At 37.0% G+C, this 21,137-nt stretch overlaps 1 protein-coding gene across 34 annotated transcripts in view; it reads left to right on the top strand.

Annotated features, from left to right (window-relative positions):
• Window positions 1-21,137, top strand: part of Dtna (dystrobrevin alpha) — a 374,420-nt gene that overhangs the window by 176,281 nt on the left and 177,002 nt on the right. For 3 of the 34 annotated variants that reach the window (XM_087193451.1, XM_087193519.1, XM_087193561.1), the window contains exon 1: window positions 17,663-17,849. The exons of 28 other annotated variants lie outside the window; for them this stretch is intronic. The gene's annotated coding sequence lies outside the window, so the exon portion shown is untranslated. Of the gene's footprint in view, window positions 1-17,639; window positions 17,850-21,137 lie in introns of those variants that run through there. 3 more of the 34 variants (XM_087193522.1, XM_087193539.1, XM_087193540.1) reach the window with 3 other exon arrangements.

Genomic DNA, 21,137 nt, shown 5'->3' with positions numbered 1-21,137 from the left:
GTAGACATTAAGCACAGTGCTAAAATTGTTAGAAGACAACAGTTTCTTAAGAATGAAATTTCACTTTGGAAAGCCTGTCTTTGAAAGATAACTTTGCATGTGACTTTATTTTATTTTTATTTTCTAAATTATTTAATAGTGATGTTTGTTTTGGGCAACTGATATATGCATATAGCATCTTGGACTTTTTCAGTCTCTTTATCCTCATCTCCCTTTACCTCTTTCTTCCCCTCCTTCCATCTCCATCTCTAAAAAATTTGCCTTCTTTTTAATTTCCATCTCTCTTTTATTTTACTCACTCATTTGTTTAGACTTTAGATTTTTTTTATATGAGAAACCATGCAATATTCAACATTTTATGTCTGCTTTATTTCACTTAGCTTTATGGTCTCAAGTTCCATCCATTTTTCTCCAAATGACATGATTATATTCTTCTCTATTACTGGTAATACTGCTAAGTGACCAAGTGAAAAATGGTCAAATGAACCTAAAAGACACTTCTCAAAAGAAGAAGCACAAATGGTCCATAAGTCCATGAAAACCAGTGTTCATCATTTTTAGCCACTAGGGAAATACAAATCAAAACAACTCTGAGATTCCTTCTGAGAATGGCTATGAAGAACACAAAAGCAACAAATGCTGACAAGATTTTAGGGGAAAAGGAACATTGTTGGTAGGAATATAATCTAGTACAACCACTATGAAAATCAGTATAGAGATTCCTCAAAAAACTAAAAACTAAAAATTGAAATTCCATTTGACCCAGCTATCCCTCTCCAAGGTATAGTTTCAAGGAGTTAAAGTCATAGTACTGTACTGATACATGTATACCTTTCTTCATTCATCTCCTGCCAAGCATCTAGGCTTTTTCAAAAACTTATCTATTGTGAATTGCACTGCTATAAACATAGGTTCCCAAAATTTCTGTCTTCACATCTAGGTCTCTGATTCATTTTGATTTGGTTTTAATACAGAGTGAGAGATGGATCTAGTTTCAATTTTCTGTACATGAATAACCTGTTTTCCCAGCTCTATTTGTTAAAGAGGCTATGTTTTCTCCAACTTACATATCTGAGCCACTTTCCACATTGCTGGGACAAAATATCCAACACTCACAATTTAAGGGAGGAGAGATCTATTTTGGCTCACAGTTTGTAGTGGTTTCAATCCATATTTGACTGGCTCTGGGACAGAAGAGCATGGTGAAAGGGCCTGGGTAGAGGAAAGCTGCTCATGTCATTGGCCACAGGGAAGCAGAGAGTCAAGGAGGGAACTGGGAGCAGAGATACAACCTACTAGGTTACATCCATAATCACCTGTCTCTTCTGACCAAGCCCCACCTCCTAACAGAAATCAACTGTAATGCCCCTATAGTTAAATCACCTTCCAAAGGTCCTGTCTATGATCACATGAGGCTCTGGGGGGAAATGTAGATACAAACCACAGCAATATGCTTTTGGCTGTTTTGTTAAAATCAGATGGCTGGAGGAGCATGATGTTGTTTTGGGGGGGTCTTCTGTTCTACTCCATCAGCCTATGTATCTATTTTTGTGCCAGTGCCATGCTGGTTTTGTTACTATAGCTTAATATTATAACCTAAAATCCCATTTTATGATGCCTTCTTCTTTTCTCTTTTTGCTCAAGATTGCCTTGGCTGTTCAGGATCTTTTCTGACTCAATATGAATTTTAGGATTTTTTTTTCTAGTTCTGTGAAGAATGTCATTGATATTTTAATAAGCATTCCATTAAATTTATAGATAGCTTTTGGTACTATGACTATTTTAACAATATTAATTCTGCTGATCCAAGAACAAGGAATGTCTTTCCATTTTCCACTGTAGTTTTCATTACAAAAGTCTTTTGCCTCCTTGGTTGTGTTGATTCCAAGGTATTTAATTGTTCTGAAGCTATCTTGAATGGAATTGTTTCCAGGTTTGTTTGGGGTTTTTTTGCTCAGTGGGTTCATTTTTTTTTTTTTTTTTTTTGGTGCCGGGGATTAAACTCGAGTCCTTGCGCTTGCGCAGCAGGCAGCGAAACCACTGAGCTAAATCCCCGGCCCAGTGGGTTCATTATTGATGGTATACAGGAACTCTTTTGATTTTTGCATGTCGATTGTATGTCTTGCCACTTTGCTTAATGTGTTTATCAGGTCTAAAAATCTTCTGGTGGAGTCTTTTGGTCTTCTATGTAAAGAACTTAACTTTGATGGAGTGATGGGATTCTAGCACAGGACTTTAAGAGTATAAAATCCAAATCATGCACCAAAGGTTTAATTTATGAAGCAGAGAGATCCTGAGGCAACAAGCATTCCAGGAGGATGCAACATGCTCCTTGCTCTAAAGGAGCTGACAGGCTAAGTGGTGCTATCAGAGGAGCCCACCCATCTACTAGTTTACTGCCTCTAAGTGAATCTAATGAAGGGCACCAGTTAGGCAGGGGCAACAAAGAATCCCAGAAAATGTTGGACATCACAAAACAGAAAACATACAATTCACTTTAAAAAACACTTCCTAAAAAATAAAAAATAAAAAGTGCATCATCCACAGCATGTGAAAATGTGAAAAGAAAATAAAAACACTGTTTTCAGAAAATGGTATTGTTTTTTAGCTTATAATTCCCTTGTCCTTCTCCTCCACTGATCTAGCATCCACTTTTAACAAGTTTCCAGTGATGGCTAGCAGAACTCTAATACCTTTGCAGACTCTTCTTCAGCCTTGATGCTCCACTCAACCAGTGCCCCAGCCATGCAGAAATGTTTGCTATTCTTTGGCATATCAATATTTTTATTTCTTCTTCTGAGTCTTTTTTAACTAAAGAGATCTTTCCCAGAAACTCCTTGAGTTTTCTGTGGTTGCTATAACAAATTATCACAAACCTGGTGACTTGAATCAATAGAAATGTATTCATCCTAGTTCTGGAGTCAGAAATCTAAAATCAAGGTTTTGGCTGAGTCATTTTCCCTCTGAAGGCTCTAAAGAAAGATCCTTCCTTGCTTCTTCCTAACTTCTGTTGGGCTCCAGCAATCCTTGGAATTCCCTGATGTGTAGATGTACTGCTCCAGTCTCTGCCTCAAGATTGTTTTGTGCTCTCTGTGTGTCTCACTGTCTATGTCTTCTCCTCTTCTTACATTTATAAGAGTAATTAGATTTAGGCATCGCCATAATCCAGTGTGATCTCATCTTGATATTTATCTGATTACAAAGACTCTTATTTCTAAATAAGGTTGTACTCTTAGTTTCTGAGCGGATATGAATTTTTGGGGGATACTGCTTGTATTAGAGTTCTACAAAGAAACAGAATAATCTAAAAATGTGCATATAAATAAAAACACCTATATAAAAAACAACTTATTATCACACAATTATGAAAAGAAAGAAGTTCTAGGTTTATAGTCAAAATGCCTGAGGCCCAGCAGAGCTGATAGTAGAAGTTCCAGTCTAATTCCAAAGGGAGGAGAAAACCAACTCAGTTTAAAGACCATCGGGCAGAGAGGGCATATTTTTTTCTTGTTCAATCCTTTGTTTTATTCAGGCCCTGAACAAACCGTATGAGGCTGATCCCCATCTCCACAGTGACTAACTCTTTATTTCTCTTCCTACACCAAACCCTAGTCCTTGTTGTGAGTTAGCAATCCTGCTTCTTACTTCCTCAGGAACGCAGAAGCCACCTTCTTTCCATACCCAACTGTACAAACAGACCTTCCTCTACAGCCTTCAACTATATTTTCCCTGCTATCACAGAAAGACAGTCTCTCCACTCCCTGTCCTAAAAGAGGACTTTCAGCCAGCCATTTTCTCTCCCACATCATCCATCTCTCTGCCTTTAGTGGACTACACAGTATGTAAACATTTACTGCACAGCTAAGAGCTCCCTTTGACGTGGACCTGGCTACCATATTAGAACCTCAACATTCATTTTCCCTCAACCTAGTTTCTAGTCCTTTCCCCGTTCCAGTCAATAACTTGTAATTCTCCAACTATACAACCCACGATCATCACACTATTACTGCCTTTTACATAGAATCGCTTAACTTCTTTTCCTTCTACCTCTCTCTTCCAAACTAGTGTTATGTAACCAGCAAAAGTTTATTGCAGAAATAAAGAGCAATCTCTTTTCAGAAATAAAGTCACAAAATCTGTGGCCTTCCTTAGAGTGTGAAAAAGACTGCAGTTTCAAAAATGACAGTTTGATTGTAAAACAATCTACGTACTTCGTTACGTACATAGAGACAGACATGAATAGGTGGATTTTTTAAACGTCAACTTTGGTAGAACTATAAATGATTAGAAAATATTTTGCTAGCTTGTTTTTAATTGGATTGCAATGTTTATAAAAGATGCCATAAAGTTTAAAACATAAAGCAAACAGTCTTTGCGTTCAGTCTTTTGTATATTTTTGCCACAGATAAAATGCTATGGGGGCAAACCACAGCGTCTAATGCATGATGTAGGGTTTTTCTGTGTCCCATTATTGTGCCTAGGAGCATACAAACATATTAACTGTGTCTTCAATGGGATGTAGAATGCTATTTCATGGGTGATGAATATGAGTGTCTACTATCCTCTAAAAATCTTTTTCATCTCAATGTGAGACATTAATGTCTTTCCTTTTTTTTTTTTTTTGGTACCAGAGATGAAACTTGGGTCCTTGCGCTTGCTCAGCAGGCTCCAAAACCACTGAGCTAAATCCCCGGCCCCATTAATGTCTTTCTATCTTGCATACTACTAGCCAGAATTCTGGTATTATATCAGGAAGTCCTTTCCACAGTCTAACCTGGCAAAAACAAATGGTTATGGCTTCAGTAAAAAATGAATAACACCTGTTTGACATTATTTACATGCAGGTATCCTTTCGAAAGCTGAAGTGCCTCTCTCACAGGCTTCTATTCCACTTCCCTTCCTGTTTATTGTTCACCATGGTGCCTTTTCCAGTTTCTCCACCTCACATGTCACTGTGAGGCTCTAAACAGAACACAACAGTCTGAGGAGGAATTATCCAGGGCTACATGTACAGCAAGGATGCTGCCTCGCAGACTGACTCACTCCCATGAGCCTTTTGGTGTCATCTATGCAAATCTCTGAACCAGCAGATGGTCTGCTCCTGCTGACAGAGCCTTTGTCATCATGGACATCCAGAAGGTCTCAAGTATCTGATAAATTATGGTCAATTTATAAGAAAATATTTTAAGGTTAACTAGATTGACCTTTTTTGTTCATTCAATAAGAGACTTCGTTTACATATATAGAATGAAATTTCAAATATTTGTCACTCATCTCAGTTTTCTCAGTAATGTATATTTCTTCAGCATTCTGTTTCTCGTCCCACTTTTTGTAATTTTGCTGTTTTCTTAACTGTGTTTTTCTTTTCCTCTAGATCACCTAATATCCTTTTCAACTGCTTTTTAATCTGTGCTTTCAATAATAATTTATTCTCATATAGTATTGCCTTAATTTTTATAACTTACTTCATTTTCTGATACTCTTTATTTTGTCACTGTTGTCATCAGGAATTAGTTTTCACTGAGTGCTTAAAGGTGCATGACTTCACATTTGCTTCCCAGTCTCCTCCATCCCATTGTTTCTGAGCATATTACTCCATAGGCAGTCACAACCCACTCTCCTCTCACTCACTGACTACAATTGACTTGTCCTTTCCCAAGGGAGCATCACTAAGGGGAGGAACTCAGTAACTTCTATCACTCCTACATCTAATCTTGGTCATTGGATATGGTCAGAGTGTACATGAGGCATCCATCCCTCCACAGAGTTTAGAATGCTGGCTGTGCTATTGTATTCCAACTCCCTGAGCAGAAAGTAAATGAGAAAGCACATCTAATATCCCAACAACAAACTGGTGGCGGTGCGGGGTAATTTTCCTCTCCTAAGCAGTCTGCCTAAACTGAATTAATTAGATTATCTATCCACTTTCAAATCAGCTGATTATATTCTTTCCCATATGTTGTTACATCTAGTTACATTTTCTTTGCCTATGTTCTTATCTTCTCATCTAGATTGTATGCCATTTATATTTCTTTCACTGTTCTACTACAGTAAGTGCATTCAAAAAGAATTTAATTAAAATTTACTGAATTAGGAGAAGTCATTTCATTTTAGAATAAGTCATGTGAAAGAAACCAAAAAATAATAATCTGTAGTACTGTGTAGTCAAACTAAGACACTGAGTTCTTTAAGAGTGAGCTGTCAGAAATCTGCCTTTTTTCTTTTTTGCTTCATAGGTAGATTTGATTTTCAGAAATCTCTCTCCTCTCTAGTTAAGAAAAAATATATCACATCAAACAGATACCTCATCATGGCTGTGAGAACACATGTGGGTTTATAAGATATGAAGTTGTTACTGAAGATGACTAGATAGGTTCCTCCTGAGTTATTGAACAGTCTGCCACTCAAATCACATAGATCTGCTGCTCGCCCAACAGACTATGAGGCCAGGAAACTGTTAAACTAATTGTTGAATGTCACATTCCAATTAGTTTGGGAGATGAGAACAAGTCTGTTCACAGCATCATTAAGTTTATTACTATATAAATAAAGACCTGGTGGCTGACTTCCAAGATAAATTTCTAAATTGAAAGTATAATATGTCTTCATATCTACCAGGGCATATATTTTTATACTGTATTATGAAGGCTTTTTTGGTATATACTGCCTGAAGCTACAGTGACTACAAAATGCTGTGAAATGTTTGTCAATAGTTATGTATTCAGATGGTGTGTAAATTCCTTGACAGTTAGCCACAAAACTCTCAAAGATTCAGTAGATAGCAGCCAGATTATCAGTTCTTTTTCTTTCTTGGCAGGTGGTTTTTCATTAAGCCTCAGGCAATTTTGTTTTGTTTTGTTTTGTTTTTTGTTTGAGACTGGGTGTCACTTTATAGTTCAGTTTGGCCTTGAACTCACTATGTAGCCCAGGCTGGCCTTGAACTGGTGGTAATCCTCCTACCTCAGCCTCCTGAGTCCTAGGATTACAGGCATGCACCATCAGGCTCAATTAACCTCAGGCAATTCTGAAGGAAACCATATCTCCTCAGTGTCATTCTTATTCTACAAACCTCAAGCCCATCCTCCTCCATTAGTGTTTTACATTCCTATGACTACCATGAGAAAGTGCTGCTAAGTACACCAGACCTACAAATGCTTTCAGTTCAGCCAGTGAGATATCATAATAACACATTTTTTAGTACGGCTATCACTGCATACAGAATGTTTTACTTGTATCTCATCATTTGTGTATTTCACAACATCTTATAGCATTTCATCTGTTACAATTTCCAACACTGAATGGCAGTGCTGACATTCTGTTCAATAGGTTTCACCCCTGCCAAGATCCTCATTATATTTTGTGGCCTAGTTCTACCATTAAATAGTTCCATTTGGTTGCACGACCATTTTGTACATTTTAAATATGTGCTCACATTACTGTTTTCCTTGTCATCTGAATAAAGGAGGTCTTCACTTCCTGTGTCTCTATCAGTCAATTCTTGCTCCATTTCACTGTCACAGAAGCTTTGGCTCACATGGCCATTGTCAAAATCATCATCATCATCATCATCATCATCATCATCATCATCATCATCATCATCATCATCATCATCTGTGCAATAGTCACCTGATGATTCACCTCCAAAACTTGCAAATCTAGTTTTTCATGTGCTATTGTGTTGAATTGTGTTCCTGTTTTCTCTGGGTGCAGCTACTGTGAGTCACACCCACATTCCAGTATGGCACATGACATGTTTACATAACAGATGGGGGTATATTTTACCTCCCCCACCATGATGCCCAGGGAAATATACACAAAATCTGTTACACTGAGCATTATGTGGATAAAAATCTCAGTTTGACACTTTTGCACACATGCACACACCTTGCCGTTCATGGTACTCAGAAGATAAACACAATGATTGCTTCCTGTATCCCTCAGGCACAGCTACTGAGATGCAGCAGCAGGCTACGATTATCCTCAAGTGCACATTTATGTTAAAATAGTATAGGATGGATTTTTGTAACCCAATGTAATCTCCAGGAAGGCCGGGGAAATAAAATATCTTGTTATTGGTACAAACTGAGAAGGCAAGCAAAAGCTTTGTTCTTTCATAAGAATTTTTCATGAATAAAATGCATACTAATCTGGTTAATATTTTTTAGGTCAGCTGCTCAAAGTGGCCTAAGAAACTATGTACTTCCAAAAATTACTCAGTAGAACACAATCTTTTTGTTGTCCTTAAAAAATTTCCTTATTTAATATAAACAAGTGCCCTAACAATAAAACATTTTGTGGTATTCAAAAATAAAGAATAATTTTAAAATGCATCCTGAAAGTGGCATTTACAAAAGCATAAATTGTTTCTTCTGCTTATAGTTTCATTAACTTTGGCAGCAAGTGCTTTTTGTAGCAGTGCTGTTTAATTCACACTAGTGACCTTTGAGCCTATGTCCTTACTCTGAGTTGTAGGCAATTAGGTGCTCTCACCTCAGAAGAGAGAGCAGTGAAGCAAATAACCTCATCAGCCCCCTTCCACCTCTGTGGGCCCAGGACCTGGCAAATCAATTTCCTGGGGTCCATTCCAAAGTATTACCTGTGCGGCAAACACCATTTCTCCCCAGACGATTGGATTCTTTATATGCAATTAAGTGAATTGCCTCAGCACAGATTATGTTACAAATTCCATTTACCCAGATAGGGAAGTTAATCTTAACATTTGAAAGAAAGGATTTAAAATTTTTGTGAAACCAAACATGCTGACATCATATGCCCTAATCTTAAAGAAGAAAAAATCAAGTAAGTTGTTTTAACATCTGACAAATGATGTACCTCAGGTTTGTCAGTCATAAATGATGGGCTCTTAAGATTACAAAATGAAGGACAATTAGAGATCCATGTAATGGCCAACCATCTGTAAGAGTAAAATAGCACAAGCTAAAAACTCACACACAAAAAAAATGAATGCAAACCACGAAAGAGCCTCTACTCAACCAGTCACACATGAGAATAGTTATGAATTATTCAAATTTTGGTTCTATTAGTCTCCTTCATCAACCTCTCTGAAGAGGATTAGCGGGTGTTAATTTTCCAGTGTGGCTGCTTTTTGCCTTTTTGCCTGTTCTACCTCACACATTTTAAAGGATTGTATCTCATGAGTCACCACACTTAAGGATTTTTCAAGATTGTAGCAGAGCCAAAACTATTTTAATAATCTCAACTGATTTGTTGTAGGGCTTTTCTTTCTTTCTGCTTTTAGTGATAGAGAAATCTTCCAATGCGTAATATTCATTTTATTTTTTCTGGCAACTTCCTGCAATGAAAGTTTGTTTATTTTTTCTGCCATAGGCTATCTTAACTCCTGGCTGCTACTTTGCACCATAGTCTTCAAAGAGATTTTAATGCTAATTTTCCTATGTAATTGGCTTTGGAGTCAGGTAATTTCCTGAACTCTATAACTGTGGAGAAGAGCATCTAAAAGCCTATTTTTTGTTGTTGTTAAATTCTTTTATTGGTACATTTCAGGTATACAACACAATTACATTTCTCATTGGGAACTTGTACCTTTACATGATGCATCTTGGTTCTTATTTTTTCCCCATTCCTAGCCCTCCCTTCACCCCCTCCACCCTTCACTATTTACAAAGACTTTATTTCCATTTTTTCCATTTCTCAGCATTTTTCCTTTCCCTTCTTTCCTTTCCCCTGCCCCTCCCACTACCCCTACCCCTTTGGACCTTTTCTTCCTATTTTGCATTATCAATTATTCATTCTAATCATTGGTACATTTTAGGTATACAATATAAGGACATTCATCATTGGAAATTTGCACCTTTACATAGTCTCTCTTGGTTCTTATTTTTCACCCTTCCCCAGCCCTCCCTTCAACACCTCCAGTCCTCCCTATTTACAAAGATTTTGTTCCTATTTTCCCATTTTCTCATATCAATTCCATTCCCTTCTGTCCTTTCCCCTACCCCTCCCACTTCCTTCCCCTTTGCCCCTTTTCTTCCTATTTCACATTACTTATTATACATTTTAGTCCTTATTTACACTTTCAGTTTCTCACACCAGAGAAACTATTCGACATTTATACATGTGTGGGCAATTTATTTCACTTAAGAGTATCACCTCAATGTGCATCTACTTAGCTATAAATGTCTCTAATTTCTCATTTTTTATGGCTGAGTAGTACTCCATTTTATTTTTTAAAAACCCACATTTTATTTATCCAATCTCCAGTTGATGGGCATTTGGGCTATTTCCAAGTTTTAGCTATCACAAACTGTGCTGCTATGAACATGGGCGCACATATATCACTGTGGTTTGATTCTTTTAATTCTTTGGGGAAGATCCCCAGCAAGGGAATAGCTGGGTCAAATGGGACTTCAACTCCTAGTTCTTTGAAGTATCACCATACAGATTTCCACAATGGTTGCACCAGTCTACACTCCCACCAGCAGTGGAGCAAGGTTCCTCTTTCCCCCACAGCCCCGCCAGCATTTGTTATTGGTTGATTTCATGATAGCAGCCATTCTTTCTGGAGTGAGGTGGGATCGCAGTGTTGTTTTCATTTGCGTCCCTCGAATGACCAGTGATGTTGAACATTTTTTCATGTATTTCTTTGCTATTTCTACTTCTTTCTGTGAGAAAGGTCTGTTCATTTCAGATGTCCATTTTTGGATTGGGTCTTTAAATTTGGGAGGTCTGATCTTTTTAAGTTCTTTATAGATTCGAGATAGTAGACCTTTGTCTGAGGAAAAGCAGGTGAAGATTTTTTCCCACATTGTGGGTTGTCTCTTCACGCTGCTGGTGGTTTCTCTTGCTGTGCAGAAGCTTTTTAATAAGAAGAGATCCCACTTGTTGAGTGTTTCTGCTAGTTCATGGACAACTGAGGATTTGTTCATAGAATCTTTTCCTACACCGATGTCTTCAAGGGTTCTACCTAACCTCTGTTCCAACTGGTTCAGAGTTTCTATTTTAATATTTAGATCTTTAATACATTTTGATTTTAGATTAGTGCATGGTGAGAGATATAGGTCTAGTTTTAATCTTTGGCAAGTTGAAACCCAATTTTTCCAGCATAATTTATTAAAGAGGCTATCTTTCCTCCAGTGAGGGTGCTTGGCTTCTTTACTGAAGATGAGATGGCTGAGTGTGTCTGGAATTGTTTCTGCATCTTCTAATCTGTTCCATTGGTCCTCAGGTCCGTTTCTTTGCCAGTACCATGCTGTTTTTTATCACAGTAGCTTTGTAGTATAGTTGCAGATTGGGGATTGTGATAACCCTGCCATGTCTCTGTTACCTAGAATTGCTTTTGCTATTCTGGGTCTCTTCTTGTTCCAAATGAATTTTTGGATTGTTTTCTCAAGGTCCATGAAGTATGCTGCTGGGATCTCAATTGGAATTGCATTGAATCTATATAGCAGTTTTGGAAGTATGGCCATTTTCACTCTATTAATCCTTCCTACCCAGGAGCAGGGGATGTCTGTCCATTTTCTGATATTATCTTCACTCTCTCTTTTCAGAGTGCTATAGTTTTCAGAGAACAGGTCTTTGATTTCTTTCATTAGGATGATTCCTAGGTATTTCATTTTTTTGGATGCTATTGTGAAAGGAATTATTTGCCCTATTTCTCTCTCAGTGAGCCTGCCATTCATGTGGAAGGAAGCTATTGATTTTATTTTTGGTACCGGGAATCGAACTCAGGTCCTTAGCTTGCGAGGCAGGCGGTGGAACCACTGAGCTAAATCCCCGGCCCAAAAAGCTATTGATTTTTCTGTGTTGACCTTGTAACCAGCTACTTGACTGAATTTGGTTATTAAGTCTAGAAGACTTTTGGTTGAGTTCTTGGGGTCATCAATATACAGTGTCATGTCATCTGCAAATAATGACAGTTTGACTTCTTCATTTTCTATCTTTATTCCTTTTATTTCTTTCTCTTGTCTAATTGCCATGGCTACTGTTTCCAAAACTATATTGAAAAAGAGTGGTGATAGTGGACATCCTTGTCTTGTTCCTGATTTGAGTGTGAAGGATTTCAGTTTTTGACCATTTAGTATGATATTGGCTGTTGGTTTTTCATAGATGGCTTCTATCAGTTTGAGGTAGAGACCATCTATTCCAATTTTTCTAGGGTTTTTAGCATAAATGCATGTTGGATTTTGTCAAATGCTTTTTCTGTGTCTATGGAGATAATCATATGTTTTTTGTCCTTGGCTCTATTGATATAGTGTATTGCATTGATTGATTTGCGTATGTTCAACCATCCCTGCATCCCTGGCAGGAATCCCACTTGATCAGGGTGTATGATCTTCTTGATGATCTTCTGCATTCTATTTGCCAGTATCTTATTAAGGATTTTTGAATCTATGTTCATTAGTGAGATTGGCCTATAGTTCTCCTTTTTGGTTGGGTATTTCTCTGCTTTGGGGATCAAGGTGATGCTTGCTTCCAGGAATGAATTTGGGAGTATTGCTTCCCTTGCAATTTCATTGAAGAGTTTAAACAGTAGTGGCAGTAGTTCCTCTCTAAATGTCTTGTAGAATTTATCAGTGAAGCCATCAGGGCCCGGGCTTTTCTTAGTTGATAAGTTTTTAATTGCGTTTTCAATTCATTGGTTGATATTGGGTTATTAAGAATTTTTAGGTCTTCTTCATTCAACTTTGGTAATTCATATGTATCTAGAAATCTGTCCATTTCTTCTGTGTTGTCCATCTTATTGGCGTATAGGTTCTGGACATAGGTATTGATGATCCTCTGGATTTCTGCTGTGTCTGTTGTAATTTTACCCTTTTCATTCCTAATTGCATGGATTTGGGCCTTTTCTTTCCTTTTTCTGATAAGGTTGGCTAAGGGTTTGTCAATTTTGTTGATTCTTTTGAAGAACCAACTCTTGGCTTCACTGATTTTTTTGTATCATTCTCTTAGTCTCCATTGCATTGATTTCTCCTCTGATCTTTATAATTTCCTCCCTTGTATGAGCTTTGGGGTTGTCCTGCTCTTCTTTATCTAGAAGCTTGAGGTTCACCATCAGGTTGTTTAATTGGGCTCGTTCTGTTTTCCTGTGTATTCACTGCTATGAATTTCCCTCATAAGACTGCTTTCATTGTGTCCCATAGATTCTGATATGTTGTATTGTCATTGTCATTTAATTGAAGGAACTGTCTGATTTCTTCTTTAATTTCCTCTGTGACCCATTGGTTATTCAGAAGTGTTTTGTTCAATTTCCATGTGTTTATGAAGTTTTTCCAGTTTCTTTTGCTATGGATCTCCAATTTCATTGCACTACAGTCTGATAATATACAGGGGATAACTTCAATACCTTTGCACTTACTTAAACATGTTCTATGTGTGAGTATGTGGTCTATTTTGGAGAATGACCCATGTGCAGCTGAAAAGAATGTGTATTCTGATTTTGTGGGGTGGAAGACTCTGTAAACATCTGTTAAGTTCATTTGTTCAAGAGTTCAATTGAGTTCTAGTATTTCATTACTTATTTTTAGTCTAGTTGATCTATCTATTTGTAACAGTGGGGTGTTGAGGTCCCCCACTACAATTGTATTAGTGCATATATGACTTTTCATGTCCATTAGTATTTGTTTTATATAGTTGGGCACACTAGTGTTTGGTGCATAGATATTTATGATTGTCATCTCTTCCTCTTGGATTGTTCCCTTTACAAGGATGTAGTGTCCTTCTTCATCTCTCTTAATCAGTGTTGGTTTGAAATCTACTTGATCTGCCAAGAGGATAGCTACTCCTGCATTTTTTTTGGTTCCCGTTGCATGGAGTATTGTTTTCCACCCTTTAACTTTCAGTCTATGAGTTTCATTTTGAATTAAGTGTGTTTCTTGTGTGCAGCATATTGTTGGATTTTGCTTCTTGACCCATTCTGCCAGTCTATTTCTTTTGATTGGAGAATTGAGACCATTAACATTGATGGTTATAACTGAAATGTATTGACTTGTCATTGCCATGACTTTTTCTTTTTGTTGGGTTCTCCCCCTTTACATTTAATTTCTTGTCATGCCAGATGGGTTCATTCTGCTTTGCTTCCTGGGGTTGTGATCCTCAATGTCTGTTCCTAGGATATTGTGTAAAATTTTTTGTAGTGCTGGTTTGGTATTCACGAAGTTCCTAAGGTGCTCTATGTCATGAAAGTATCTTATTTCTCCATCAATTTTGAAAGATAGTTTTGCAAGGTACATCAATCTGGCTTGGAGGCTGTTTTCTTTTGGGGCTTGGAATATGTCACTCCAAGCTCTTCTTGCCTTGATGGTTTGTGTTGAGAAGTCTGCTGTGATTCTGATGGGCTTTCCTTTGTATGTGATTTGTTTCTTTTCTCTGACTGCTTGGAGAACTTTGTTCTTCTGTTGAGTTTCTGGAATCTTAACAATTATATGCCTATGTGTAGATTTTTTTTGATCAAGGCTATTTTTAGTCCTATATGCCTCACTTATGTGTATGTCAAGTTCTTTTCCCCTGCTTGGGAAGTTTTCTGCCATCACTTCTGTGAACAGTTTTTTTTATGTCATCTCCACTCTCTCCTGTTTCTTCATTGACTCCAATCAGCCTTATGTTATTCTTCTTTGCATCGTCTCGCAGCTTCTGGATTGATTTCTCATGTTCCCTTATAATTTTGAAGCAATTTTTCTTTTCCTAGTCACTAATTGCAATCTTATCTTCTATATCTGAAATTCTGTCCTCACATTGGCTCACTCTGCTGTGTAGACTTTCAATGAAGTTTTCATCTCCTGGAAATCTATTTGTATCTGTTTTATGGATTCCATTTGTTTCCTATGTTGGGATTCCATCATGTTCCTCAGCTTCTCTCTAGATTTATTAATCATGTCTTGCACTAGGAGCCCAATTTCTCCTGTTATCTGAGAAATTATTTCTGATTTAATTTTTTCTAGATCCCCTTTTGTTGACAGTTCAGTGGGTCCAGGTGGTTGAGTATCAGAGTGTTCCATCTCATTTCCTTTTGGGTTTGCTGTAGGTGATCTGGAAGTCTGGTTTTGAGACTTATTTACTTATTTTCTCATTTCGACTAGGGGGGTGGGGGGTGCTGTTGGTGCCCGCACAGCTCATCTCCTCTGAGCTGGGAGAGGTGGGACAGGTGTCGCAAGCAGCGGTAGGCATGGTGACCCAGAAGCCCCTTCCTCTGGGCCAGGAGTGGCAGGACAGGAGGCAGCCCAAAAGCCCTTTCCTCTGGGCTGGCAGCAGCAGGAGGGATGGTGGCAGGGAAGCCCCTTCCTCTGGACCAGGAGCAGTGGGATGGCAGCTCAGAAGCCCCTACCTCTGGGCCAGGAGTGGTGGGAGGGATGGCAGCCCAGAAGCCCCTACTTCTGGGCCAGGAGCGGCAGGCCTAAAAGCCTATATTGGTGAACAATTTATATTGAGAGCAAGGTGACCTTTTAAAAACTATTATCAATGCAATATCAGTAAATTATTAAAATGCACTCATGTAACATAATTTCTATTCTTAAAGCCTTTGTAATAAAGATTCCTTATGCTCCATTTTAATGGGAAAAAGTGTCACCAATAAATAACGTGACCATTAAGAATCCAATATAAGTATGGCAATGAGCCAATTTAATGTGTTTTTCTTTCATATCTAAAGATTTTTCAAAATTCAAATCTGAAGTTTAATACTTCCCACAGTCCATTCCATACCAGAAATCTGTGTAACCTCCAGCTGATCAGTCACTCTTAGTATGTAGGTGGGAGGAAGCCACCCCTACCTATTTGCCTAAGACGGTCACTTTATTAATTCTGTTTTGTCATCCAAACCCATATTATAAAACATATGATTGATTATGTGATTGATTACATATATCTGCTTGAAAATAACAATTTTATCAGCCACAAGAAGTTAGGCATCAGTTAGCTTTTTCATTATCGCTCTTGTTGAAAAGTCATAACCTTTAGCTCAATAATACTGGCCATAATTTATTGAGCATTTAGTGTATTTTGAGCTGTTTGATTCTTCCTTTTCTGTAACTCTAGGAATTTTTAAAAAGAGTAAACTGAGATCTAGAAAAGTTAAATAGTCTATCCATGTGCTATGTGCCAGAGCCAGGATTCAAACCCACATCTGCTTAAGTTGTTAGGCAACTTTTAAAATTTGCTCTTTTTTTAAAACTATTATACTTATTAGTGGACATTAATTGTGAAAATTGATGTGTTTCATTGTGACCTTTCCTTTCCATACAGTATATAAAGTACTTTGATCATATCCACCCTCTCTATTGCCCTCACTCACCTCTTCCTCCTACTTCTGGTTCCTTCTCTCCCCTAATAGTTCCCCTCTTGGAGCACTTCTCCCTGACCTTCTTTTGTGAGACCTTGCAGTGGTGAAAAACTTGTGCAGACCCCTTGATGCTTCCCCCATGGCAAGGAATGCTGGGAGCACCATTCTGGAAGATCTGAGTATCCTCCAGTGTACTGAAGTGAATCATTTATTCCTCTCTTTATTCATAATGTAGCCCTACCAAATCGCAAACCTTTTGCTGGTTATTTGGTATAGAAAATTGAGTGAGACAAGGTTCTTCTCCCTTGGAGATCCTGCATCTGAAGAGAGAAAATAGGTATGTCAACAAATTATTATGAAATATGAGCTAAGTTTAGGGAGGAAACAAGGCTGCCCAAGCAGCAGAGCAGCAAGGAGAGGCTGAGGTGCTACCCTTAGTTAGAGGACAGACACCAGCTGGTGAAGGTGTAGTGATGGGAAGGACAGAAGGGGACGCTCCAGTCACCCTTGACTCCATCAGCCTTTCCTTAAAGAACTAGGCACAGGGCCAGGGATTTAGCTCAGTGGTTCCGCTGCCTGCCTCGCAAGCGTAAGGACCTGAGTTCAATCCCCAGTACCGGAAAAAAAAAAAAAAAAAAAACTAGGCACAAACCCAAGGTGACTCTGTACATCTCACTCACATTGGCCTTGACCTGGGGAGTCCCAACACTGTTCAAAGTTGATATTGTACTCATTCCAAGATCCTACTCTCAATATAATTATAGTTTGATGAATTCTAGCAAGCTGTATCGCAATAGATCCAAATTTATGATCAATTTCAATAGGACTGAAATCTAGTATGTTTAAATAACAGTTAAACACAGGACTTTGGTAAACAGAAAATGAAGAATTTTTACCTCCCACACTGAAGCTGTGATTATATTTGCTCCAGGAAAAAAATACTTTGAGACTAGCCCTTCATATATTGATGTAGTGCTTTCAGCATCTGTGTTTACTGAATAATCTAATGTACTTTTTAATGTTTTTTAAGGGATTGGGGGATTATTTCCTGTTGAGTTAGTAACCGGCTTTTAAAAATACTCAGTTGGCAGAGGTAAGAGATAATGATGAGTATTTCAAGAGATTAGTGGTGATTTTAAAATTATGTAGTTATTTCATTAGTTACTTTAAATGCTTCAGGAGACCTTTTATCCTTACCTCTCTTATTCATTTCTTTTTTTTTCTTTCTTTCTTTCTTGTTCATGGAGTTGAGTCAGCAAGAGAAACATATTCAAATTAGATTTGTCATACAGAAAAAAAAATCTGACTTTGCCAGGGTGGGTGGAGGGGGAAAAAAAGCAACTTTTTGTCAGTCTTTTGTGTTTCAGCAGCTGGATTCATTGCTACCATGGTAACGGACCACATGATGAGGTGTATTAGATTGCTGTGTGTTGAGCACAAGGACAAGAATGAACACAGCTTTTTATTGAAGTTAAAGGTTACTTTGGAGTTTCTTCTGTGGAAATGTGTAAGGTCAAATACTATAGCTTTCAGCATATGTAGCACTTCAGCAGAAGAATTAGGGGCATGTTGGTGCATTTAACTACAAAACCAGGTAAGGTACAATTGAATCTGTGAAACTGAACTTTCCTACTTCGGTGGCAGTGGCATAACTTGCTGGCTGGAATCTCGCTTCCGCCCCCACCCCCGCAGAGGCGCAGGACAAATTTCTCCTGTCCTCTCTCCGAAGCCTCCATCTCCGATTTCATCTGTTTTTTATTTAAAGGTCTAAAATGTTGTTCACTTTTACAGTTCCATGGCTGTGTGTGTATGTGTTTGTGTGTGCTTGAGAAAGAAAACTGGAAAGGTAGTAATAAGAATGCAATAATTTGTGTCCTTAGAAACACCTTGAAACTGAGCAAAATGTTTCCTTCTTTTGTTCTGTGAAAATGGTCCACTTTTCTTAGAGGACACCTGATCAGTGGCATTGGTCCAAAGCTGCTTGTCTCATACTAAATTAAGCAGTGGAACAAAGTTCTCCAGCATGTTATTTAATGCATTTATTATATGTGGCCTTCTTTTCTTCCTGGATCATATTACTGCAAACCTCAACCAACATGAATAGTTCATTTTATCTATAATTATTACAACATATTTGTATTTCCATCAGCATCCTATTCTTTTAGACATTGTGGCTATGTGTGTGTGTGCTAGAGGATTTAAAAATAGAAGTAACTACAATATGGGTGAGTGTAAAATGAACTCTTTTGCTTAGACGCTGATAAGAACCAAATGTAAACAGTGTGGCTTGGTGAAGCATCAATTCCCAGAGCTCAGCAGCCTCCTCGTGCCTTGTTTACTTGTCACCCTGATGGCTTGCATTGAAACAGAGCCAGTTAATGAAGAAGAGAAATATCTGTTTTTTAATAACATATTTTGCTTCCTTGTTCTGAATTTTTACTGTGGCTCCTTAACTTTGTCATAAGGCATTAGGATTTACTTTAATTTTTAGCTAAGAGTTATCCTGGGCAACCTCTCTCCATTGTACAAAGTTGTCTTGGCAGCTTTGAGAGACAAAAATCTAACTAAAAAGTAGCAATGTGCCCATATAGGAAAATTATTGCAGTACATTCACTGTCCTCCTGCAGTGTTCCCATACAGGAAAATCTTTGGAGAAGACATTCTTAGTGAGTTAAAATCAATTATTTGCTGTTAACTGGCAATGATTAGAATAAAAACCAATGAATTATCCCTAGTTTGGTCATATACTACACTGTCTTCAAAAAGGGAAACAGTTATTGTTATATCCGCTTATGCTCAGATTTTCACTATTTCCTAAGTCTCTGGTTTTCATGTGTCCAAATCATCTTCCAAGTTTGAGAAAAGAGTTATAATCACTATTAAAAACAATTTTTCCATGTTTTCAAATGAAGAGAACTACTTCCATGATAACAAATATCAAAAAAGCATTGTAGTAACAACTAACATTTGTAAAATGTATATGCTTCTGAGTTCATTCTTTCCTTTTTACCTTGGTTGTTTTGCATACAGAATGAGCTATGAGCATGTCCTTCAAAGCATAAAATATTTTCACAAGTGTATGCTGGTATTACCAGTGAATAAAAAGTTCTCCAAATTGGTGAAGATAGTATCTGGTAAAAATGTTTTAAAGTTTGAAATTCTCAAAACTGACAAAGCATATAATAGAAAGTGGTCTGTTTGTATTAAAGGAAAAATAAAAGAGGGAAAAAAGGAGAGAGGAAAGAAAGCAGAGATAGAAACAAAGAGAAAGGACACAAGGACAAAAAAAAAAAACAGAGGTAAAGATAAAAGTGTGTATAATCTCTTACCCAGACTCTCCTATTTCATAATTACTGAAAAGGGTTAGATATATAACAAGAAGAGTAATTGACTAGTGTGGATAAGATAAAATTGTTACAAACCACTATCATTTCACTATTTGTTTAAAATACATGATAAAGCATAGATAGTTACTTCCTGTTAATTGAAATTCTTTTTATTGAAGTTCCTGTAGCTGCATTGGTTCAGTCCTTCTTGTTGTGGCTATTGGACAGCTTAGATATTAGAGCTAGAAGTGAACACAAAACATGCATATCTCCAAATTTTGATTGTCTTTATTCATTTGATACAAGGCTACATGTAGACATTCATTTCAAAGTCATTGTAACTGAGAGGCCATAAAATGGAGGCTCCTTTTAAAGTTGTTTTGGAACCTACATTCTTAAGGAGCAAAGTTGTCCTTTCATCATGTCTTGGTTTTAAATTAGAAATTTTTCCAAGATGCTATAATTGAATAAATTTGTCAACTCTTGTTCACTGTTACTGTTAATTTTAAATGATTTCTAGCATTTTAAAAACATTTTAGCTTTAATTTCTAGAGCTACCTTGATGCTCAGACAAATGGCTAATTATTAGCAAACATTTACCTCTATTAAGAAGATAGAAGTTCAACAGTCATGATGAAGAATTATATTGATTTACATAGGCTCTTCTAGAAAAAAGAATGATGTTCCAAACTCCAAGGGAATATTTCTAAAATACATGAAGATTAAGCCAATGACCAAGGATTCATTCTCAGCTCCATGTATTATTTTTAGGAGTTGTTATCTTTGAACCTATTATTTCATTAAAGTGAATTTTATTATTGACTACCATGTAATTTTTTGTGTGAAAAGAATTGGGCTCTTTTTTATTTATTTCTTTGGTGGCTTTATTTGGATTTTTAAAATTTTCAAATAAAAAATTATGATGCAATGATCATCGTGATGATAAAGATGACAATGACAATAATGATTTCTCTGAAGTATAAGATAGACTTAGCTCTGAGTATCATACCTAGTAAAATGTCAATATTTTCAGGAAAAAAATGGGAATTTCTAGTGGGTTTTCATAAATGCATTCCCAACTTTAATTTCATTAGTAACTTTTATAAAAACTAACAGTAGATGTACTTGTTATGTTCTTCCCAGACATATAATATGTTGACTTTGTTCAATAAGCAATAGAGGCTTTCATCAAAAATGATTAAACTTACCAAGAATTATATCATATGTGAGCCAGTATCTGATAGAAAATGAATAAACTTATTTTTAGGACTGAACTACTTGTTATATTTTTAGGATGCAAAGGACCAATCAACTAGTTTCAACTTCATAATAATGCTGGCTTGATATATTTTAGGATAATGTTGTACTTCCTCACTTTGGCATGCATACTATGAAACATGCACTATTTATACTATTTCAAAATTTTCATTATTTTTAAATTTTAAATTATTCATTTTAAGCAAATAACAATATTATATATCTGAAACATGTTGATTTGGTTTTGTTTGGAGAAAGATTATACTCCAAAAAGTCTCTTAACTCTACCTATTCCACAC

This window comes from Heterocephalus glaber, unplaced genomic scaffold (assembly GCF_053883595.1).
Source record: "Heterocephalus glaber isolate CG9 unplaced genomic scaffold, H.glaber_assembly_v1.0 deba00000331, whole genome shotgun sequence".
NCBI classification, from domain to species: domain Eukaryota; kingdom Metazoa; phylum Chordata; class Mammalia; order Rodentia; family Bathyergidae; genus Heterocephalus; species Heterocephalus glaber.
The sequence above is the reverse complement of the archived record's forward strand: the minus strand, read 5'-3'. Positions and strand labels throughout refer to the sequence as shown.